This window comes from Emys orbicularis, chromosome 11 (genome assembly GCF_028017835.1).
Source record: "Emys orbicularis isolate rEmyOrb1 chromosome 11, rEmyOrb1.hap1, whole genome shotgun sequence".
Taxonomy (NCBI): domain Eukaryota; kingdom Metazoa; phylum Chordata; order Testudines; family Emydidae; genus Emys; species Emys orbicularis.
The window spans coordinates 2,568,773-2,592,235 of record NC_088693.1 but is presented as its reverse complement, the minus strand read 5'-3'; the positions used below and the strand labels follow the sequence as shown (position 1 = coordinate 2,592,235).

The 23,463-nt window shown below is 55.5% G+C and overlaps 1 protein-coding gene across 2 annotated transcripts in view; it reads right to left on the bottom strand.

Moving 5' to 3' along the window:
• LOC135885269 (protein lifeguard 3-like) overlaps positions 1-23,193 on the bottom strand; it is a 35,338-nt gene extending 12,145 nt beyond the window's left edge. Inside the window, exon 1 of one of the 2 annotated variants that reach the window (XM_065412899.1) lies at positions 23,136-23,193. The gene's annotated coding sequence lies outside the window, so the exon portion shown is untranslated. Of the gene's footprint in view, positions 1-14,297; positions 14,357-23,135 lie in introns of those variants that run through there. The other variant, XM_065412900.1, reaches the window with a different exon arrangement.
• Between the last annotated feature and the right edge of the window lie 270 nt (positions 23,194-23,463).

The window sequence follows — 23,463 nt, the reverse complement described above, 5'->3', positions numbered from 1 at the left end:
CCTTCCAGCACGACTGTGAACCACTGATAACTACTCTCTGGGCACCTAAAGACAGACCCGTGCCTCAGCACTGAGAGCAGGTTGCCTGGTGGCCCCGAGAAGTCAGAAGCCAAGGGCCGGATCCGGAGCGTCCTTATACCCCTTTTACGCCGGCACAACCCCACCAACTTCGCTGCCCTCGCTCCTGACTCAGCTGGTGCGAGAGGAAACACAGGCCCCAGGTCACGGATGAACCTGAGCCAGCCTGCAGTTTAATTTTCAGGCCTGTCACAGCAGATAGTAGGGCAGGGGGAGAGGGGGCACCCAGAGTATTTAATATCTGCAAACATCTTAGGCCTCCAGGGGGCCCCTTGAAGTCCCAGAGCTGCACCAGGATGGCTTGACTTTTTCCTATGTCTTACAAATCCTCCTTTCCTCCACCTAATCCCACGTGCATAGAGCCTAAGACACCTGGGTTCTATTCTCAGCTCCTTCACTGGCCGGCTGGGGGACCTTGGGCCAGTCAAGTCCCCTCTCCGTGCCTCAGTTTCCCCACCTGTGCAGTGGGGAGGATGATCCTTTGTAAAGCACTCTGAGGTCTACAGAGGAAAAGCGCTGTTCCACAGCTAGAGATCATCGTCACCCTCGCCAGAGGGTCCTTAGCACAAGGGGGAAGGTTCTTTTGGGGGACGGTTTCCCTGTAACACGTTCCACATAAGTCTCACCTTTTTAATTTTAAAGAGGTTAACGACATCCCTCCTGAAGGGCTGAAGGCCTCTCCCATCCCATGTCTCAAGTGTTCCTATCTGATGAGCTAAAAATTAGAACGCTGGTAGGAAATGGGGTGACGATTTAGTGGTTGAAGGACTAGGACTCCAGCCTGGGCCGGGGGTTTCCTGTGCGGCTCCTGGAGGGAGGTCAGTCTAGTGGTTAGAGCAGGAGACCGGGTGTGAACACCCCCGGATTCAATTCACAGCTCAGCGACAGACTCGCTGCCTGATCTTGCGCAAGTCACTGCCGCACGCCGTGCCTCAGTTTCCCCATCTAGAGAGCGGGGATAATAAATACCTCCCTGCCACGTGGGTGGGGTTAAGTAATGTTTGAGACCCTCTCCCGACCCTCAGCTGTGCGGCACATGAGGCGAGGAAAATACTATAGACAATTCTGGCCCATCTAAGAACGTCCACTCTGAAATTCCCAGCAGCAGCTGTGTGGCCAGGACTAGGCCCTTCCAGGTAGAGAAGCAGAAGTCCCTCCAACAGCAGCACAGGAGAATCCCCCTTTGCCACGATCAGTATAGGGTCTATGACACAGTCTGGCAGTTCTGATTCCAGCCAGCAGAGGGATATGCTGACTGATACCCACCGCTGGGGTGTCGTTAAGCCCATGTGATTTACACTGCTCTACAGCCAAAATGCTTCTGAAATAAATGTAGTCAAACTTTACTAATTCTGGGTCACTGAGAACGAAAATGATGCTTAAAATTGTTGATTGGCTCTAGTTTTCAAGATATGCTATTGGATCAGTATATACGACCCTTGACTTGGGAATGGCGGAGGATAAGTGAGTTATAAAGGGAAGGGATCTCAATTTAAACCAGAAATGACTAAAATACATCTTTGACTGGATCTATGAATAAATCTATGACTGGGTTTGGACAGTACTTGCTTTTTAGGCAAAACAATGAATGATGCAATCTGAAGCTGGTATTAAGAACATAAGAACATAAGAACATAAGAAAGGCCGTACTGTGTCAGACCAAAGGTCCATCTAGCCCAGTATCTGTCTACCGACAGTGGCCAATGCCAGGTGCCCCAGGGGGAGTGAACCTAACAGGCAATGATCAAGTGATCTCTCTCCTGCCATCCATCTCCATCCTCTGACGAACAGAGGCTAGGGACACCATTCTTACCCATCCTGGCTAATAGCCATTTATGGACTTAGCCACCATGAATTTATCCAGTCCCCTTTTAAACATTGTTATAGTCCTAGCCTTCACAACCTCCTCAGGTAAGGAGTTCCACAAGTTGACTGTGCGCTGCGTGAAGAAGAACTTCCTTTTATTTGTTTTAAACCTGCTGCCTATTAATTTCTTTTGGTGACCCCTAGTTCTTGTATTATGGGAATAAGTAAATAACTTTTCCTTATCCACTTTCTCAACATCACTCATGATTTTATATACCTCTATCATGTCCCCCCTTAGTCTTCTCTTTTCCAAACTGAAGAGTCCTAGCCTCTTTAATCTTTCCTCATATGGGACCCTCTCTAAACCCTTAATCATTTTAGTTGCTCTTTTCTGAACCTTTTCTAGTGCTAGAATATCTTTTTTGAGGTGAGGAGACCACATCTGTACACAGTATTCGAGATGTGGGCGAACCATGGATTTATATAAGGGCAATAATATATTCTCAGTCTTATTCTCTATCCCCTTTTTAATGATTCCTAACATCCTGTTTGCTTTTTTGACCGCCTCTGCACACTGCGTGGACATCTTTAGAGAACTATCCACGATGACGCCAAGATCTTTTTCCTGACTCGTTGTAGCTAAATTAGCCCCCATCATGTTGTATGTATAGTTGGGGTTATTTTTTCCAATGTGCATTACTTTACATTTATCCACATTAAATTTCATTTGCCATTTTGTTGCCCAATCACTTAGTTTTGTGAGATCTTTTTGAAGTTCTTCACAATCTGCTTTGGTCTTAACTATCTTGAGTAGTTTAGTATCTGCAAACTTTGCCACCTCACTGTTTACCCCTTTCTCCAGATCATTTATGAATAAATTGAATAGGATAGGTCCTAGGACTGACCCTTGGGGAACACCACTAGTTACCCCTCTCCATTCTGAGAATTTACCATTAATTCCTACCCTTTGTTCCCTGTCCTTTAACCAGTTCTCAATCCATGAAAGGACCTTCCCTTTTATCCCATGACAGCTTAATTTACGTAAGAGCCTTTGGTGAGGGACCTTGTCAAAGGCTTTCTGGAAATCTAAGTACACTATGTCCACCGGATCCCCCTTGTCCACATGTTTGTTGACCCCTTCAAAGAACTCTAATAGATTAGTAAGACACGATTTCCCTTTACAGAAACCATGTTGACTATTGCTCAAGAGTTTATGTTTTTCTATGTGTCTGACAATTTTGTTCTTTACTATTGTTTCAACTAATTTGCCCGGTACCGACGTTAGACTTACCGGTCTGTAATTGCCGGGATCACCCCTAGAGCCCTTTTTAAATATTGGCGTTACATTAGCTAACTTCCAGTCATTGGGTACCGAAGCCGATTTAAAGGACAGGTTACAAACCTTAGTTAATAGTTCCGCAACTTCACATTTGAGTTCTTTCAGAACTCTTGGGTGAATGCCATCTGGTCCCGGTGACTTGTTAATGTTGAGTTTATCAATTAATTCCAAAACCTCCTCTAGTGATACTTCAATCTGTGACAGTTCCTCAGATTTGTCACCTACAAAAGCCAGCTCAGGTTTGGGAATCTCCCTAACATCCTCAGCCGTGAAGACTGAAGCAAAGAATCCATTTAGTTTCTCCGCAATGACTTTATCATCTTTAAGCGCTCCTTTTGTATTTTCATCGTCAAGGGGCCCCACTGGTTGTTTAGCAGGCTTCCTGCTTCTGATGTACTTAAAAAACATTTTGTTATTACCTTTGGAGTTTTTGGCTAGCCGTTCTTCAAACTCCTCTTTGGCTTTTCTTATTACACTCTTGCACTTAAGTTGGCAGTGTTTGTGCTCCTTTCTATTTGCCTCACTAGGATTTGACTTCCACTTTTTAAAGGAAGTCTTTTTATCTCTCACTGCTTCTTTTACATGGTTGTTAAGCCACGGTGGCTCTTTTTTAGTTCTTTTACTGTTTTTCTTAATTTGGGGTATACATTGAAGTTGAGCCTCTATTATGGTGTCTTTAAAAAGGGCCCACGCAACTTGCAGGGATTTCACTTTAGTCACTGAACCTTTTAACTTTTGTCTAACTAACCCCCTCATTTTTGTATAGTTCCCCCTTTTGAAATTAAAGGCCACAGTGTTGGGCAGTTGAGGTGTTCTTCCCACCACAGGGATGTTGAATGCTATTGTATTATGGTCACTATTTCCAAGCGGTCCCGCTATAGTTACCTCTTGGACCAGCTCCTGCGCTCCACTCAGGATTAAATCTAGAGTCGCCTCTCCCCTTGTGGGTTCCCGTACTAGCTGCTCCATGAAGCAGTCACTTAAAGTATCGAGAAATTTTATCTCTGCATTTCGTCCTGAAGTGAAATGTTCCCAGTCAATATGGGGATAATTGAAATCCCCCACTATTATTGAGTTCTTAATTTTGATAGCCTCTCTAATTTCCCTTAGCATTTCATCATCACTATTACTGTCCTGGTCAGGTGGTCGATAATAGATCCCTAATGTTATATTTTTACTAGAGCATGAAATTTCTATCCATAGAGACTCTATGGAACCTGTGGATTCGCTTAAGATTTTTACTTCATTTGAATCTACACTTTCTTTAACATATAGTGCCACTCCTCCCCCTGCACGGCCTGTTCTGTCCTTCCGATATATTTTGTACCCCGGAATGATTGTGTCCCCTTGATTGCTCTCAGTCCACCAGGTTTCTGTGATGCCTATTATATCTATATCCTCCTTTATCACAAGGCACTCTAGTTCACCCATCTTATTATTTAGACTTCTGGCATTTGTGTACAAGCACTTTAAAAACTTGTCCCTGTTTATTAGCCTGCCTTTTTCTGATGTGCCAGATTCTTTTTTATGTGGCTGTTTATCATCTGATCCGGCCCTTACATTATACTTTTCAGTCCTCTGCTCCTGACTATAACCTGGAGATTCTCTATCATCAGACTCTCCCCTAAGGGAAGTCTGTGTCCGATCCACACGCTCCTCTGCAGCAGTCGGCTTTCCCCCATCTCCTAGTTTAAAAACTGCTCTACAACCTTTTTAATGTTTAGTGCCAGCAGTCTGGTTCCACTTTGGTTTAGGGGGAGCCCATCTCTCCTGTATAGGCTCCTCCCATCCCAGAAGTTTCCCCAGTTCCTAATGAACGTGAACCCCTCCTCTCTACACCATCGTCTCATCCACGCATTGAGACTCTGAAGCTCTGCCTGCCTACCTGGCCCTGCGCGTGGAACTGGGAGCATTTCTGAAAATGCCACCATAGAGGTCCTGGACTTCAGTCTCTTCCCTAGCAGCCTAAATTTGGCTTCCAGGACATCTCTCCTACCCTTCCCTATGTCATTGGTACCTACATGTACCACGACCACCGGCTCCTCCCCAGCACTACACATAAGTCTATCTAGATTGCGTCATACATGCTATGAATTGCATCATGTTATTCCTAGAAGTCATGGATGATGCAATCATAACGAAGCTTACATCACTCTGCTGAACAAATTGCCCTATATCAGCTCTAGAAATCATACAGTGTCGTGCTCTCTTATTTGTCAGTGTTTGATTTTGCAAAGGGACACATTTCTGTTTAGCCAAAGTGAGCAGAGATGCCTCGTACTTGTGTGAACAGTGCAGATAACTTCTGCTATGTTTGTGGTGAAGTGACTTTTGCATCACAAAAGCGCAGTATAACCACTATGGTTAAGAAAGCCTATCACCTTTATTTTGGCTGCAAAATTGGAGATCAGGACAAGAGGTGGGCCCCACACATATGCTGCAACACTTGTGCAACAAATCTTCGCCAGTGGTTGAACAGGAAAAGGAAATCTATGCCTTTTGCAGTGCCAATGATTTGGAGAGAGCCAACAGATCATTCCAGCAATTGTTACTTCTGCATGGTGCCTCCAGTTGGAAAGGTGTGTCAAAGAAGAAAAAGTGGACTGTGCATTATCCAAACATTCCATCAGCTATACGCCCAGTACCCCACGGAGAAGGACTGCCGGTTCCTGATGCACCAGAATCATTCTCACTTGAGTCAGACGAGAAAGAGGAAGAGGATGAAACTTCTGGTCCTGAACCATCAATGTCACAGGACCCACATTTTCTCCCATCCTCCTCCTCTGAACCACACCTCATAACACAAGGTGAACTGAATGACCTTGTCAGGGATTTGGAACTACCCAAGAGTAAGGCAGAGCTGTTGGGCTCCAGACTACAGCAGTGGAATCTCCTGGCAGGTGATGTTAGGGTTTCCATGTTCCGTGACCATCAAAAGGATCTTGTCCCATTCTTCTTCATGGAAGGTGATCTTGTAGCCTGCAACAACATCGATGGTGTGATGGTAGCCCTCAACGTCGTTCACGATTCAGATGAGTGGAGACTGTTCATTGATTCATCGAAGACGAGTCTTAAAGCTGTTTTACTGCATAATGGCAATGTTTTGCCATCAATTCCAGTTGGTCATGCAGTCCATATGAAGGAAACCTATGACAACATGAAACAACTTTTGAGCTGCCACATGAAACAACAAGTGGCAGCTTTGTGGCGATTTGAAGGTTGTTGCTCTCTTGCTTGGTCTGCAGACTGGATACACAAAGTACTGCTGTTTTCTCTGTGAATGGGATAGTCGTGCAAGAGATTCCCACTACATCAAGAAAGATTGGCCACTCCGACAGTCATTGGAGCCTGGGAGGAAAAGCGTTCAGCATCCACCACTTGTTGAATCAAGGAAGATTTTGTTACCACCCTTACACATCAAGCTGGGTCTGATGAAGAACTTTGTCAAGGCCATTGACAAAACACAAGCAGCTTTCAAGTACCTCCGTGGAAAATTTCCAAGGTTAAGTGAAGCTAAGGCCAGGTCTACACTAACCCCCTAATTCGAACTAAGGTACGCAACTTCAGCTACGTGAATAACGTAGCTGAAGTTCGAAGTACCTTAGTTCGAACTTACCTCGGTCCACACGCGGCAGGCAGGCTCCCCCGTCGACTCCGCGGTACTCCTCTCGTTTAGCTGGAGTACCGCAGTCGACGGCGAGAACTTCCTGGTTCGACTTATCGTGTCCAGACAAGACGTGATAAGTCGAACCCAGAAGTTCGATCGCTCGCCACCGAACTACCGGGTAAGTGTAGACCTACCCTAAGATAAAGGAAGGTGTCTTTGTTAGTCCTCAGATTCGTGAACTTCTTCGAGATGATGCATTTGACCATGCACTGCGTGGCAAGGAAAAGACGGCATGGAAAGCCTTCCAGTTAGTGGCAATAAATTTTCTCGGAAACAACAAGGCAGACAACTACAGGTTGTTGGTGGAAAACCTCCTCAAGGCATACAAAAGCCTTGGTTGCAACATGTCTCTAAAGATACATTTTTTGCACTCATCTAGATTTTTTTCTACCGAACTGCAGAGCAGTGAGCGGCGAGCGATTTCACCAGGACATTGCAACAATGGAGAAACGCTATCAGGGCAAATGGAGCCCATCAATGCTTGCAGACTATTGCTGGACAGTGACAAGAGATGCTCCATTTAATGAATACAAGAGACAAGCCAAAAAGCACCGAGTAGACACTGAACAGGACTAAACTATGTACAGAATAGTTTTTTGCCTTTTGTTTCATAATAAATTTTATTTATATAACCCTTTTGCTGATTTTTAAAGTGTTACATAAACAGGACAGGTGAAATATTATCATGTAAAGCAACCATAAACACATGAAAAGACCTAGGTGTACAATTTATGATTAAAACTCTATCTACACAATATACATAGACATAAAATGTAAAAACTTAAATATCTTAGAAACAGTAGCCAATCAGTTGTTTTAATTGTCATATTTGAATTCAGCACATCAAAATACATAATAAATAGCACATTTTATCTCTGAAGCAGACGACTTCTCAAAAATTGTAGACCAGTGTTATCACAGTAACTTGGTTCTACCCACATACTTCCGGGAGGAAAGAGCTGCTCAGATTAGCTGCCTTTGACACAGAGGTAAGGGGAAGTCGGCTGCCCCAGCAGGGTGTGAGCAAACATGAGTCTAAGCGGCTCCTGTCAACGACCACATCAAATCACCACCGGTCAGAGCCAAAGCCTTCCGCTCCTAAGCCAGAGGCTGGGGTGAAGCTGCAGGTGAGAACAAAGTGGGGCGGGGGACTGATCCTACAGGACAGGAAGGCAACAATCCTTCTCAGGGAGATCCTGCCAGATGTCTTGGCTTTGCAGGGGATGATTTTGGGGTCCCTGAAAGGGGCACACGCAGCAGCTAGAGAAACCCACAAACCGCTAGGCCAAGCTTTCCAGCACTAGGGCTCGTGGGTTGTAGGACTGCTTGAAAGCTGCTGGGGTGATGATGAAGGGATCAGAAGCTCATTCCAAGGGGCACAAGCACACTCCTTAGCCGGCTTGACAAAGCCCTGGCTGGGATGATTTAATTGGGGTTGGTCCTGGTTTGAGCAGGGGGCTGGACTAGATACCTCCTGAGGTCCCTTCCAACCCTGATATTCTATGTATCAGCTGAGGCTCCCCACTGGGGACCAAGCCCCATTAGTCACTAACCCCACCCTGTGCCTAGGGAGCAGAGAAGCTCCATAGGGTAGAATTCCCTGCGGAGCCCCAGCTCCCCTCATCTGACTTGCCCCAAGCAAACTCACCCTCCTGGATCTAGTAGAAGCAAACGCAGGATATCCCCTTTTGGGGAGCTGCAAGCGTCCCAGTTATAACAGGGCAGGCCCCACCCAGCGGCTGCCGCGCCACTCCCTGAGAACACGAGGTTCAGCCTGTGGGTCTCTCATTAGCCAGCCCATGATTTCGTCATATAGAGAAGTACCCACAATCCACAGAGAAAGCCCCCGGGGATTCAATAGGTGCCCAGATATCGCAGCGATTGGGCCATACAAGTACATAGCTAGATCCTAGGCAGGAAGCTCTTTGGACCTATTCTAGGCACTCGCGTTGCTTGTTTGAGCTTTTGCTCAGGTGCTGGTCCTGCAAACACTGACATGGACACTTATTTCATGCTGCTGGAGTCAATGGCTCAGCAGATCAGCAGAGACAGGAGAGTTTGCAGGGTTTGGACAGTGAAAATGGTCTAGTCAGTTTCACTTTTCTTTCCAGTCAATTTCACTGGGCCAGCTGGGTCCCCAGCCAAACCCTGTTGGGGTTGGGCAGCAAACTGGGCAGGGCAGAGCGGAGCTCTTTCCTCAGATGAGCTGGATGGGAATTGAAAAACACTCTGGAAAGGCATCAGTGGGTCTGGGCTTTTAGAAACCTGAATGCAGGGCCCAGAGGTAAAGCGTGTCTCTTTCAGGTTGAATCAGGCCTGCCCTCTAGGAGAGGGTGTATGTGTGTGTGTGTGGGGGGGGGGGGGGGGGGGCTATGTACGCCCGTCCTCTGTATTGTTTTGTTAATTTTATGACTGTGCAGCCAAAAATAAACTGCCCAGCTGGTGACCTGGAAAGCCTGGAGTCTCAAATCCCCGGAGGGCAGGGATGACCTACCACCGGTTGCCACCCTCATGCCTAGGACAAAATAATTGCACTGATGCTGCCGTCAGCACGTGGTGCCATGTCTCTACAGCACGGCGTTGGGATAACCAGAGGGGGCTCCACACCCAGGATGCAGGACAGACCCAGGAACGTGGAGCCGGCTCGGGTGAGTCGCGGGGGAAAGGAAACGAACAGCATCCCAGCAGACAAAGGAGAAGACAGGCGGGTCTGTGGGCAGCTCAGGGCCTGACCCCTTCCTGGCTTTGCTCTGCAGGGCAGAAGGAAGGAGCATCGGTCACAGGGCAGGAGCTGGAACTGCGCTTTGTCCCAGGTCACCGGGGAGCGTGACGGAGCCTGAGCGCAGGTGAGGGGGTCGGGTGACAACCCAGCATGGGCAGCTCGGGCCAATCCGTCAGGAATTAAAACACAACAGGAACTGCCACGGCCCAGATCATCTCATGGCTTTGTTGCGTACGTCTCAACTTCCCCCTCTGCCTGGCCAGATGGCAGGCAAGTTCCTTGTGACAGTCCCCACCGCTTGCCTTTTGTCTCCCCTCTGTTCGGTTGGGCAAAAGGGGAATTTCACTCTGTCACCAGAGGCCTCGCACCATGAAGCCAGAGCCAGGAGGTGTGGCTTGGCTGAGCTGTGACAGAGGGCAGATGTGACCGCAGTGTGTCAGGGTCTGAGGGACAAAGGGACTAGGGCGAGCCGAAGGAAATCAGGATGGAAAATCAGGCTTGGGAAGAGCCAGATCCCACGGAAAGGGCTGGGAGCCCCGTGGCCTGGGACTTTTACAATGAGTGTAAATAAAACCCTAGGAAATGTACAATCAGGGACAATCCTGTGCTGGGTGGGACCAGTCTGCGTGAGAGAACCCGTAGCAGAGGCAGGAACAGACCCCAGATCTGATGCCTGCTCTGGGGTTTAGCCACTAAGCGGGGCTGCTTCCTCCTTAATGACTTAACAGGCCTGTTTTGTTCTTTATCTTCTTTGATACAAAGCGAGACCCAGGTGAAAAGGGCAAGAAACCCAGCTGTGGAACAACTCCAGAGCTGAAAGGGAAAGCAGAAGATGCGCAGGCTTTGCCGGGCCCCACTGCATGGGGGGCTGTTGATCAGATAGTGAGAAACATCCCCAGTTCCCCGGCCATGAGACAGTTTGTGACAGAGCCCCTGGGGAGGGGAGGGCTGGGTTCACACACCATGCTGTGGCCTGGGGGACCTGGCATGGGGAGTGAAAATAACAGAGCTGCTGGCCCACAGGCTGCAGCGTTGAGTCACTGGTGACCTGGGTTTGCCTCTGTCCCCCGCAAACGCAACCCCCCCGTCTTCCCAACCTCAGAAACACCGCGTCTGGGCTAGGATCACACAGGGACGGAGGTGTCTAAGTCTGAGTTTACGTCCCAGGTTTAGGCTCCGCTGCCATCCACAAAACTCCTGTCTAAAGTCACATGGTGCCTAAGTTTTTAGGTAAAAGTTCCCCTGGCACTTGAGTTTCTGCCTCCGGGCATGTGCCCTGCTGCCTCCCTCTAGGCGTCCGGCCTACGCCCCGGAGCAAGCCACAGGCCGGAGGAAGAGAGGTGTTTACCCTCCTCTCCTGCATGCTGGCACAAGGGGGTGCTTGGCCGATGACGCTCCCTGCTCTGGGGTTGGGAGCCGGAGAATAACCTAGGCAGGGCCTGAGGCTGTGGCTGGGAGGAGCCGCGTCCCTTGTTACCAAGCTGGTGCGTAACGAAACCAGCCTGACTGGTCTGGCGCCAGGGATGCCCTCTCCCCACCCACTCGTGTCAGTGGCGCAATGGCCTGGCACTCCCGGGGAAACCCAGGCCCCGTCCCAGCTCTCCGGGCTCCACGGTTGGACAACTCCAGACACGCCTCCCTCCCGGCTTCCCGGCAGGTGTGGTCCCCTCTCTAGCCCGGCTAGTTCTATTCCTGGCTCCTCTTCGCTGGCGGAGGCTTCCAGGAATGTAACTCCCCATGGGCCTCCTGGTCCCTCCCCGCCCCCTCTCCCGGCTCATGCTCCACAACACGCACTCACAGCATGGCCAGATGCCCCGTGCAGCTGCTCCCCGCCCATCACGCCCGGCCAGCGCTGTTCCCAGGGGGCAGCCCAGCCCACGAGCCCCTGGTGCGTGAGCAGCCGCCGATAGAGAGGAGAGGGCTGCAGGGTAAAGGGGTCGGCGTTCAGTGGGGCGGCTGGCAGAGACCGATTCCCCCTGCCCCCTCTTCCAGCTCAGTCTTTGATTGTCTCCCTAGGCTTTCCCCCATGTCTGGCCGTCCCCGGCCGAGCCTCAGTGCAGGCTCCCTCCACCTGGGCCCCTGCCCCAGCAGCTCATCCCCCTCCTGCACCCGCCTGTGGACAGTCTTAGCCACCACGGCCGCCTGGCCTTTATCGGTGTGCTCCTTACCCCTCTCAGGCTACCGGCACACTCCCCTGCCTGCCCCCTGAGCACCCCAGACTTCCTCTGGTCCCCAGCTCTCTCTCTGCCCCTTCTCATCCTCCGGGCACCTCTGCCACCTCCATCTCCACATGGCCTGGCAGACTTCGCTCTTCTCCCCGGGGGCAGCCTGCTCCTGCCTTTCTCCCTCCTCTGCTCCCCCTGCTCACCAGACACCTTCAAGCTGCCCTGTTCCTTCCTGACAAGGGAGGGCCCCATCCCCACCAGCTTCTTGTGACCTCCTCCATCATCCTATGACCAATACAGGGGCAGCACGTGGAAGAGATTGTTCCCCCAGCCCCCCATCATGCCAGTCTAGTGGGACGTGTTTTCTCCTACGCCAGCTCCATGAGCGTCCAGAGTAATTAGCCCGGCCCCGTGCCTACCCTAACCCTCCAGCTGGTGCCTCCCTCTAATCCTGCCTAGGAACCTCCCACGCCTGGTGGAATAGCTCGGCCGCAATCTGACCGGGCAGGGCCCGCCTGGGACAGGAGCTGGGGGATTTGATCTCGCAACCTGCTGGCCCGGAGGAGGCTGTACCGGGGCAGCGACAGCCAGAGAGACAGGCCCGGAGAGCTCAGACGACACCAGCCCGGTGGCTCGTCGGGGGAGGACGTGGATTCAGTACCCGAGCTCTCGGTCTCTGTGCGCGGTGGGGCCTTCGGGGACAGGAGCCGGGATGAAGCCCTCCAGGCTGGGTAGGACAGCGGGGGCTGCGTGAGGGCTGATCCGCAGCCCCGTGCTCTGGCTTCTCTGCTGGGTCTGCCAAGCATCCTGCAGCCCAGCTTGGGGCAACCAGCTGTGCCCAGTGCAGCAGGCGAAGGGGTCACCTGCTGTCGGGCCTCCACCAGTATCCCAGAGTCCAGTCCCAGCCATACAGGGCAGGGGCGTTCCGGCTGCATCCCACTAGAACCCAGCTCGCTCCTGCCCCGTCCCATCCCCCTCCCTCCAGCAACGGCCCTGGCGGTCCCCAGGCGATCGGATACCGTTCCCCAGCACACTAGCCCTCCCCGCCAGCCTCAGCCACCCCAGCGACCGTGATGCCTTCCCCTCCTGCCCTCCTCCGACTGGGCTTTCCTCACCGCGCTGCTAGGCAATAATCACAACCAGCCTCTTCTGCTCTTTACACAGCCGAAAAGCCCAGGGAGCCACCCAGGCACAACTGCACCCGACAAGCACCTCTGCACAAACCCACCGGAGCCAGCTGCACCCGCTGCAGCTTCTGTGCCACAGAACACGATGCGCGCCGCTAGCGGGCTCACCGACCATTTAAAGGGGCGCTGCCCTCCGCACCACACGCCCTGTCACAGCCCTCTGTGCCGCCCAGCTTGTCCCGCCCGCACACACGAGATTTCCCTCCTCGCCTCGCCCTCTAGCTCTGACGCAAGCTGGCGTGACTCAGCAGCAAGGAGCCGCATGGTGCCACCATCACTGGGCAGCGCTGATAGCACAAGGCAGGAGGAGACAAGGAACCGGAGAGCCCCCAGCCTGAGACCAAACCTCGGGGCCACCTTCCCCCAAGCAGCGGCTGAGTGTGGGGAGCTGAAGTTAACCCCTGGCCCACCAAGGCGCAGGCAGATCTCCACTCCCTGTCCTAGCTGGGTCTGTGAGCACCAGCCCGGGTGCCCGCCCCGGTTAATTTCCCTGGCCATGTTGCTGGGTTTCTTGGTAGCTGATTTGCACACACTGTCATGCAGTGGGCCATCGGGAAGATCCCAGCACCCTCTGGGTTAATAGTTACATCCCACCCCATGGCAACCTGGAGTAACGAATTAAGGGGGCTCCCCGGGGGGCCCATCTCACACTGAGGCCGTCAGCCTGCTGGGAAACGCCCCTGCACTCAGCAGCTGGGACAGTGCCAGGGCCAGGCCTGGGAGCCACTGGGCAGGGTCAGGATCTGCCTATGGAGGGACAGCGCTTGGGTCCCAGCTCTAGGCTTCGTCTTCACGCTGCCTCTTAGCCGGCAGCTCCTGCCCCCGGCTGCACTTGGCCTCTACGCTGATCCCCCACTTGCTGGGTCTGATCCATCCGGCGAAGGGCCGATCCCCGGACAAGCCACCCTCCTGCTTCCCCACCTCAGACCCACCTTCGCCCCCGTGGGTACTGGGCACCCAGTCCGCTGAGATCAGGGGGAGTCAGGTACCAAGATGCCTTCCAGGCTCTGGTTTTGCAGCTGTGGCTCCCACTGCTGTCCTCTGGAGCGTCCCTGGGGGAGCTCGGGCAGAGCTGGGTGCCCCTGCAGGACAGGAGTTTGGTGGGTCTCAGCCAAGTTCTCAGCAGACGGGGGTCCCCACCACAAAGCCCCCTGGCCCAATCGGCCCCTGCCTGGCTGCCGCAGGCCAAGGGGTGAATGGGTCACGGGGACAGAGCCGGTGTCCAAAAGGGGGGGGGGGGGTGTCATTCCATTTATCCCCAACTGCTGCTGAGTCAGACAGAGGATAAATCCACCCTCCCCCCCCCACCCCCCCGAGCCAGAGCGATATTTACATGCACAGGGAACCGGTCGTGACTCAGCTCCGAGCAGCTGGGCATGACGCGTCCCTGGGTATGAATCTCTGGGGCTGGTGAGGATGGAGACAGGGGACTGGATACCCTGAAACATACAAGCCAAAGCCCAAGCTTGACTCTGCACGGGCCCCTGACGTGGGGAGGATCTGCTGCCCAGCTGCCGTGACCCACCCGCCCCAGGGCCAGCGGGGTGGAGAGCTCCCGTACCCAGCCGCACCCGCTCTGCACCAGCACCGGGTATCGGCCTCGTGACCCGGGCTCCCCTGCATTCCCGCCCAATCTGCTCTGGGGCAGGAAGCAGCGGGGGGCTGCTCTGTCTGGGGGGCCCTCTCATCTGCCCCCTCCTCTTCCCAGAGCTGGCCAGGCCCCTGCTGCCTGGCCAGCTCTGGGAAGAGGTGGCTGGTGGGCGGGAATGTGGGGGCGGGGGGGTCATATCCTGGACATTTTCCCTTGGTTGTGAACACAAAGGCGCACCCTGGGATGTCCCCTCGGATTCCATTTCACATCCCCTCCGGCCAGTTGCCCTGTAGATCAGGCTGCAGGCTGGGTGCTCCAGGCCCAGCACCCGGCCTCCCCAACGCCCCCCTACACAATCTGTCAGTGGCACCCGCCTGGAAGAACAGATCCATTCAAATAGAATCATAGACTTTAATGTCAGAAGGGACCATTATGATCCTCTAGTCCGACCTCCTGCACAACGCAGGCCACAGAATCTCACCCACCCACTCCTGTATCAAACCCCTGACCTATGTCTGAGCTATTGAAGTCCTCAAATGGTGGTTTAAAGACTTCAAGGTGCAGAGAATCCTCCAGCAAGTGACCTGTGCCCCACGCTACAGAGGAAGGCGAAAATGTCCCAGGGCCTCTGCCAATCTGCCCTGGAGGAAAATTCCTTCCAGACCCCAAATATGGCGATCAGCTAAACCCTGAGCGTGTGGGCAAGACTCGCCAGCCAGACACCCGGGAAAGAATTCTCTGTAGTAACTCAGATCCCACCCCATCCAACATCCCATCACAGCCATTGGGCATATTTACCGCTAGTAGTCAAAGATCAATGAATTGCCAAAACGCCCTGGGCCTCCGTCTAACCAGCCACCATCTCCTCCTGGGGGACTGCAGGGATGCGATGCTGCTGGTTGCCTCCTGGATTGCCACGAGTACCCCAACATCCAACCCTGGCACGACCCAAGCACCCCTGTGACCCTCCCCTTTGTCCCACCTGGGGGGGGGGGGGACACAGAGTAACCCTCTTCCTCCCATTGTGCCCATCACCGTAGCCTCAAAGCACTTGCCAGGAGAGCGAAGGCCTGGCAGCGAGGAAAGCTGCAGAGAACGGGGGGAAGGGCCCTTCCGAACAGCTGGCAGGGCGACCCAGGGCTGCAGCGTCCATCTCCGCTAGGTGTTGGGGTCCCCCCCCGAGCCCGATCCAGGGCCCCCCACTCCCACTGGAGTGCACGGATTCCCCCACCACCTGGCTGGCTCCGATTGCTGACGGTCCCAGAAAGCAGAACCCCTCCCCCTCGCCCCCCAGGGAACCAGCCCCATCACCGCTCTGTCACGCGCGTGAAGCAACAGCCTGCAATTCCGGCAGAACAGGCCCGGGGACGGGTCACAGCCCCGCTCGGCCACACGCAGCCAGTACAGGGATCCCGAGAGAACTCAGGGCAGTCCCCAGACTCAGCCCTGCCTTGGGCGGCCCCCTACGCCTCTGCCCTTTGCTGCCCAGGAGGGCCCACGCTGCAGTCACAGAGGGTTTATCCAGTGGCCTGTCCGGTTTGGCTATTGACAGGGGCTGTGATGTGTGGGGCAGCTTGGCCAGGTCTCCAGTGTAGACGCCCCGGCTTTGATCACCCTGTAGTATCCTTGTGGCCTGGAGAGACTCAGCGGGGGGCAGGGTCAGGAGGGACCCCGGTGTTCAGGACCTGGGGGGGAGGGTCTCAGAGATAGGGGCTAGTTTAGGGGAAAGGAGGAGTATGTGTGTGGGGGAGGCAGCTGAGTGAAGGGGAACCCCGGGGATCTGCGGAGCCCGACCCGTTTGACATCGCCCTTGATGGCCGGGAAGAGGGAGAGAGCCGGACGTGAATGATACTCGCAGGGGAAGCTGCACTCAGCGAGGAGGAGCAGAGAGCCAGTGACACCCGCCCAGGGACCCTGAGCCAGAGCGGAAACCCTCCGCCGGGCGAGTCTGCCGGGGAAAAGGCAGCTGATCTGTCTGGGTGGAGGTGGGGGGCAGCCGAAGCGCAGACGACAGGAAGCAGAGATGCTGGGAGCGACCCGGGGCTGAGCACAGAGAGGAAATCCAACAGGAGCCGGGAAAGTCGACGTCTACACGGCAGTAAAAGCCCCGCGGCTGGCCCAGGCCAGCTGACACAGGCTTGCAGGGCTACAAACTGCCGTGTAGACTCAAACCACGGGTGGGGGGCGGATTTCAGAGCCTGGGCTCCAGCCCCAGCCCGAACGTCTACACCGCAATTCCTACTCCCGCAGCCTGAGCCTGACCCGGGCTCCGAGACTCGGGGGGTTCTCGCTGCAGTGTAGACGGACCCGCAGAGGCCTCCCATCCCATCCTGCTCGACGGACAGCCCTCAGCAGCAGCCCCCCCAGGACCCGGTCACACGGTGGGGAGGTGCGCGGGTACCACGGCGAAGACGATGGAGACTGACACACCGCTCGGTTGCTCAGAGACCGGCACAGGAGCTGATCAGGGGCTACACGAAGTTTGCTAGAGGCGGCTGTGGAGAGTTCAGCTAAGCAAGGAGTAAGCGCGGGGTCTGCACAGCAAACCCCATTGGGGGTGAGGTGATCAGCCTGCTACCTGCAGGAGACAGGGAGGAGGGGACCACTGAGCTGAAGGGCCATGGGGCTGGGAGGCTTTTTCCTAGGAGAAGCAGGGGGCCCCGGAGGGGGCTGGGAGAAGGGGATCACGTGCTTTGCTGGATCAGGGCCTGCCCCGACGCCGCCAGCCCCAGGTGTCTCACTGTGGTGGGAATCCAGCCGCGGTTCCGTCCGCCCTCTCTCAGTCCAACCAGGGTCTCCCGTGGGAATCCCCTCGCAAGCGGCAGCCCCGGGGGGCCTGTGAATCATGGCCCCACGCTGCTCTGCCGTGGGCAGGCGTAGCTGGCGGGCTGGCCCGGAGCCGACCTTTCCATTCGGGGCAAGGCGGGGAAAGGAGCGCTGGGCTCTGCCTTCCGGGACGTCCATCCGGAGCTCTTTGCAGGTGGGTGAGGCCAGGAAGCCCAGGCCAAGGGAGTGACAGGACAGGCAGCCAGGGAGAGGCAGGACGCAGACACCAAAGGGCCGTCTAGGGACACTAATGCAACAGCTGATGCCAGGACATTCATGAGAGTCCTGCCATGAGGTTACCCCAGCGTCCCGCCCCGGGGCTCACACGAGGGATGTAGCTGCCGGCTAGCGGCTCTCCCGGGCTCTGATCCAAACCCCGCTGCAGCCCAGAGTCTGCCCGCAACGGGCATTCGGCCCGGCCACTGACCAGCGCGCAGGATGAGAGCAGGGCTCCAGGGCCCGGAAGGAAACGGGGAGCGGGTCAACGGACCAGCGACGAGCCCTGCGGCGGACGGGGCCTGGCGGCTGACGGCAAAGGGGTCCGTAACCTCGGGGCGCCTTGGGCCTCCCCCACTCCACTGGACACCCAAAGAGCCATGAGGAGGCAATGGGCCCACTTCCGCTTGCTGCTCTTCCTGTCTGGGGGCAGGCGGGGAGGGGAGGGCATAGATCAAAAACTGGGGGCGGGAAGGGGAACAAGCAGCAGGCCCCAGGGAGGAAGGACCCCCGCGTTCCCCCTGGGAGGGCAGCCCGCCAGCCAGGAGGAGCAAGAGCAGGTGGGCACAGGTGGCAGGAGAAGCCACAAATGGCCCCGGCTGGGGGCAGCACACACAGCGCTGCTGCAGCGGTGCCACGGGCCGTGCTCCCTGCTGTATATTAATTCGCTGTGTGGGCGGGCAGCCAGCGCGTGCGACAGCCTGGGATCCTCCTGCCTGGGCGGATGGGGAACTAAAGCCAGCCACAACAGCCCCCCGGACTGCCGGAAAGGGGAGCGGCAGCTCCCACGCACAAAACCAACCAACCCCTGCTACAACCTCCATCTCCGAGAGTCACCAGCACATTCACGCCCCCTGTGCCAGGGCATCCCTGCCCCCTGCCTGCCTTCTCTCTGCACGGTAATCCTCCCCCATGCTTCCGACACAAGATCCCCTTCGACGAGCCCCCTCTGTGCCTCGGTTTCCCTGTCACAGCAGGGGGACAATGATCCTGCTCCCACTCGAAGGACGTTTAATTAATTAGAGGGGCCTCGTCAGGTTAATTACGGAGGGGCTTGTCTCTGGCAGCAGCGGCGTCACCGCTGATTCAAACCAGAGTCAAGAGATCAGAGTAGAAACACGCGAAGGTCCCAACCTCTGTCCCCGAGAACGCCGCCAGCGACACGCGACGAATGGGCCCGCTCCTCAGCCGGCATCAATGAGCGCAGCGCCACACGGGCACCATCCCACCGGGACGTCCGCCACAGAGCGATGCTGATTCCCACCAGCTGGGCATCTGCTCCCCTCTCATCCGCCTGCCTCTTCTCCAGGGCGGCTGCACGGCTCACTCCCCGCAGCTCCCACCGCTTGAGTGTGCCAGCCCGCTCCTGGCGCCCGGCAGTACTGGGCCCGATCCGGCTCTGCCCCATTATTCACCCCCTGTGCAAAGCCGTGTCAAGCAGCGCCCTGCCCCTCTGGACTTTGCACTGGGCTCAACAGCCACCCGAGTTGCCAGGCAGCAGCAGGAGATTGTCGCTGGGGTATGCGTCAATCCAAGCGCTTCACTGGTTCAACGGGGGAAATGTGCCTGTTAACACTGGGACGAGATCAGCTGGGCTATGGCCTAAAGTTAGCGCCTGATCCTGAAAATACTTGTGCTTGGGAGTAACTTAGGAAGAGCCAGACTGGCTCAGAGCTGAGGTCCCTCTCACCTGGCTCAGGGACGGGTCCCAGATGCGGCACAGAAAGGTGCAAGAACCCCGCAGCAGCAGATCCCCTCACCTTAGCCCCGTCCTGATCTCTATGGTTGGAGGTCGGCTCAAGCCCTGAAGCAGGAGGTTTAAGATCCTGCCACAATCTACGCTGGCATTAGTTATTAGAAGTGTCCACATAAAGGTCCAATCCCTTTTTAAAGCTTGCGAAGCATTTGGCCTCAACAGCTTCCTGCGGCGGAGAGTTCCACCGGTGAATTCCACGCCGCGTTAAAACAGTTGCCTTTTATCGGTTTTCAATTCCATCGCCTGTCCCTGGTTCTTGTGTTAGGAGACAGGGAGAACAGGCAGCTGGGGGAGCTTCTTTCTCGGTCACTATCGGATGGGGGTTCTCCTTTCTAAGGCAACAGTCCCAGGCTTTTCAATCGCTCTTCACACCCACGTTTTTCCAGGCCTGGCTCATCCGCCTCGCCCTCCCGTGAGCCCCTCTCATTCTGCAACAGCCAGAGCAGCACACACGACCCAGGCGAGACCACACCCTCGATTTATTTGGCATTAGAATATTCTCCATATGAGTCACCAGGCCAGCCCCTGTGCAGCCCAGCAACATCACTCAACGAGCCCTCCCATGGAGTTCAAATGAATAACAATAACTATTAATAATCTACGCTCTCCATTGTTGTCTGCAGCGGGGTTGGAGCCGTGTCGGTCCCAGGACCTTTGAGAGACAATAATAAATATCGCCCCACCCACCTCGTCTCTCTAATAAACTCTCTGACAGCGTCCGTTTAACAGCTGGGCAGTGCTTTTAAATCCTGCCATGGCACTATAGAGAAGTGAGTTAGTATTGTTGTTATTATTATTAATTTAAGAACATACAAATGGCCAGACTAGAACAGAGCAATGGTCCATCTAGTCCAGTGTCCTGACTCTAAATGTAGCTGGCGCTTCAGAGGGAGTGAACAGAACAGGGCAATTAGCGAGTGACCCATCCCCTGTCATCCAGTCCCAGTGTCTGGCAGTCAGAGGTTTAGGGACACCCAGAGCAGGGGGTTGCATCTCTGATCATCTTTTCTCATAGCCATTGATGGACCTGTCCTCCAGGAACTTAGCTCATTCTTTTTCGAACCCAGTTATAGTTCTGGCCTTCACAACATCCCCGGGCAAGGAGTTCCACAGGTTGACAGTGAGTGTGTAAAATACTTCCTTATGTTTGTTTTAAAGCTGCTGCCCATTAATTTCATCGGGTGACTCCTGGTTCTTTTGTTACATGAAGAGGTGAAGAACTCTTCCCCATTCACTTTCACCACACCAGTCACGATTTTATAGACCTCTGTCATATCCCACCCTTAGTCACCTCTTTTCCAAGCTGAACAGTCCCAATCTTTTTAATCTCTCCTCCTAAAGAAGCTGTCACAGGTGCTGGCCCTTTAAGTGGAGAAGCCCCCTCCTAACCTCCCAGCTGAGACTGATCAGCTGGGGATCAGGTGAGCATAAAAGCCAGCCAGGGGGCCAGGTGTGGGGCAGTTGTGAGGAGGAGGAGGATGGGAAGCAGGTCAGAACAGATGGACAGTCTCAGGCAAGTGGCTGGTCGAGTGGGAACCTGTGGGGAACGGATGGGCCCCTGCCAGCACCCTGGCTCAGCTGGAGAAGGGATGATTATGCTGAACTGGTTATAAGTTGGAAGAAATAAAGCTGAAGCCCTGAGAAAAAGGGCCTGGAACAGACACTGGCTCTTGCCTGTGCTGGAAAGACAGGCCGGAAGCCCCAGCTGAGATCAGGACCCCATAGGAGCTGTGCACACCCAATGCGTATGTCTACACTGGAGCTGGGGGTGTAATTTCCAGCTCAGACAGACGTACCCAGGCTAGATCTGATGGAGCTAGTGCACTAAAAACAACTGTGGAGCCATGGCAGGACGGGCTCTCTTAGGATGACCAGACAGCAAGTGTGAAAAATCGGGGCGGGTAATAGGAGCCTATATAAGAGAGACCCAAAAATCAGGACTGTCCCTATAAAATCGGGACATCTGGTCATCCTAGGCTGTCTGCCCTAATACATGCCGAGGGTTTCAGAGTGGATCCTACTCCGCACCGCTAGCTTGTCCTTCTATCTCCAGCGGACTTGCACCATCAGAGATAGCGTGGGTATGTCTCCTGGAGCTGGTAATTACCCTTCCCTTATAACAGACCAGGCTGGCTGGGGGATGGGCTATAAAAGCAGTATGAACCGTGTGCTGCAAATGTCACGTCAGTTACACAGCGCTTTCTTGCGGATGTTTAAAATTAACCCCCATTAGTAGCAGTGTTAATTACTGCCCATTATTACTGACTCTCAGGTTTTACAGAGCAGACGCCTCCCTGGATTGAGGGGTGAGTTGGAAGTTTACAGAAATCCCATCGCTGGGCCCCTGGATCCACTCACCCCAGGGCGGCTAAACACCCAGGCTAGAAAAATAAAAACAGGGAAGGAGTGAGTCATGTCTTAGGTGGGTCTGTTCCAGCCACGCCGGGAGCCTGCTGGAGTGCCTAATACTGCAACGAGCAGCGTGTGATCAAGGCGCAACCCAGCTAACCTCCACATGAGTTGACCCCCCCTCTCACTCACAGTGGAGTGATTCCAGAGTGACTCCATTGCACTCAGTGTGTTTACACCGGCGTAAGGGACAGGAGAAACAGACCCAGGAAGTAGGAGCAGCTGAAGCTAGGAGCCTATGGTCAACCGAGTGCCACTCCTAATGCCTGGGTCTGGCTCTAGGGACAAGAGGTGCCCTGGGAATGCCTTGGATGAGAGGAGAGCTCACCAGGGGCATGTGAAACAGGCAGGAGGTGAGAGACTGGGAAGGGAGCATGACATGGGGGGGGGGGTTGGCCTGACCCCTTCCCCATGCAGCTGATAGGGACTCTGCACCTGCGAGCAGGGAAACCTCTGTCATGGGGAAAGGACCAGGAGCTTTCTCCAGACCAGACGTGCCCCACCCTTCTCCCAGGCCTCTTATTCCTCCACACACGCTGTGATAAGCACCCCTCAGGGGTGTAGGCTAAGTAATTCTCGTATAGCTATGGGGGGGGGGGGGCAGGAGAGCCCAGTATCTGCTGCCAGGGGGCTGCGGGGCAGGAGTGAGGGGCACCACAGAGCTGTGGGGGGCAGGGCTGGGCTAGCAGGGGGCTGCGGGTCGGGAGTGAGGGGCACCGCAGAGCTGTGGGGGACAGGGCTGGGCTAGCAGGGGGCTGCGGGGCACCAGCAGGGCTGTAGGTGAGGAGCTTGCCCAGCCCTTGCCTGCTCTCTGCCAGGCTGTTACTTCTCACGAGCCCTCCGTCCTCCCCGCAGCACAAACCGACCCCAGTCCCCGGTGCCTCCAGCTCTCTCTGGGCCCTCGCTGCCCAGCCCCAGCTGCCTGAGCCCGACCCCACCCAACCCGAACGCATCCGGCCCCTGCGTCCCACCCCTGGGCTAGGCAGGGTCTGACCCAGGCCCTGGGAACCGCTGCCGAGCGCCTCCCCTGCGGGGCCCTTCCCCGCCCGAGCCATCCACACCCAGCAGCGGCCCCGGACTCCCCGGTCCCCCGCGCCGGCTTCCGGGCAAGGGGCCCCCGGACTCCCCAGTCCCCTGCGCCAGGGAGCCGATCCCGAGGCCCGTGCGCCGGGGCTCCCGCCCCGCGCTTGGCGAGCCGGGCCCGGAGCCCGCTCCAAAACCCCGGCCCGGGGAGCCGAGCGCACGACGCGGCGCCTCCCCGCTGCGCCCTGCCTCGGCCGGGCTCCAGCCTCGGGATCAGCCCCCGGCTCCTCGCAAGGGGCCGGGGAAGTTTCCAGTCCTTGGGGCACAGGTGGGACTCGCCAGCTCCTTACCTGGGCTCTGGGCCTCCCCGGCTGGTCTCGCTCCTCCGGCTTCCCAGCAGCGAGTGTGTTTGTCGGTTGGGCTCCTCCCTGGGCGCTCAGCCGCTCCGGGTGCAACCCGAAAAGGGAGGGTCCCGGCCGGCAGCTCCTCCCCCAGCTGGCCGGGGAACCCGCTGCTCGCCGGAGGGGGCGAAGGGCGGGCGCAGCACAGCCAGGAGCCGGCCAGCTGGTACTGCACTTGCGTCCTTCGCCCCAGGGCCCCGGCGGCAAAACAGCGCAGCTGGGGGGGGCCCCGGCGGGGCCGGAGGCAGAGCTGGGGGGCCCCGGGGCGGGCCGGGGA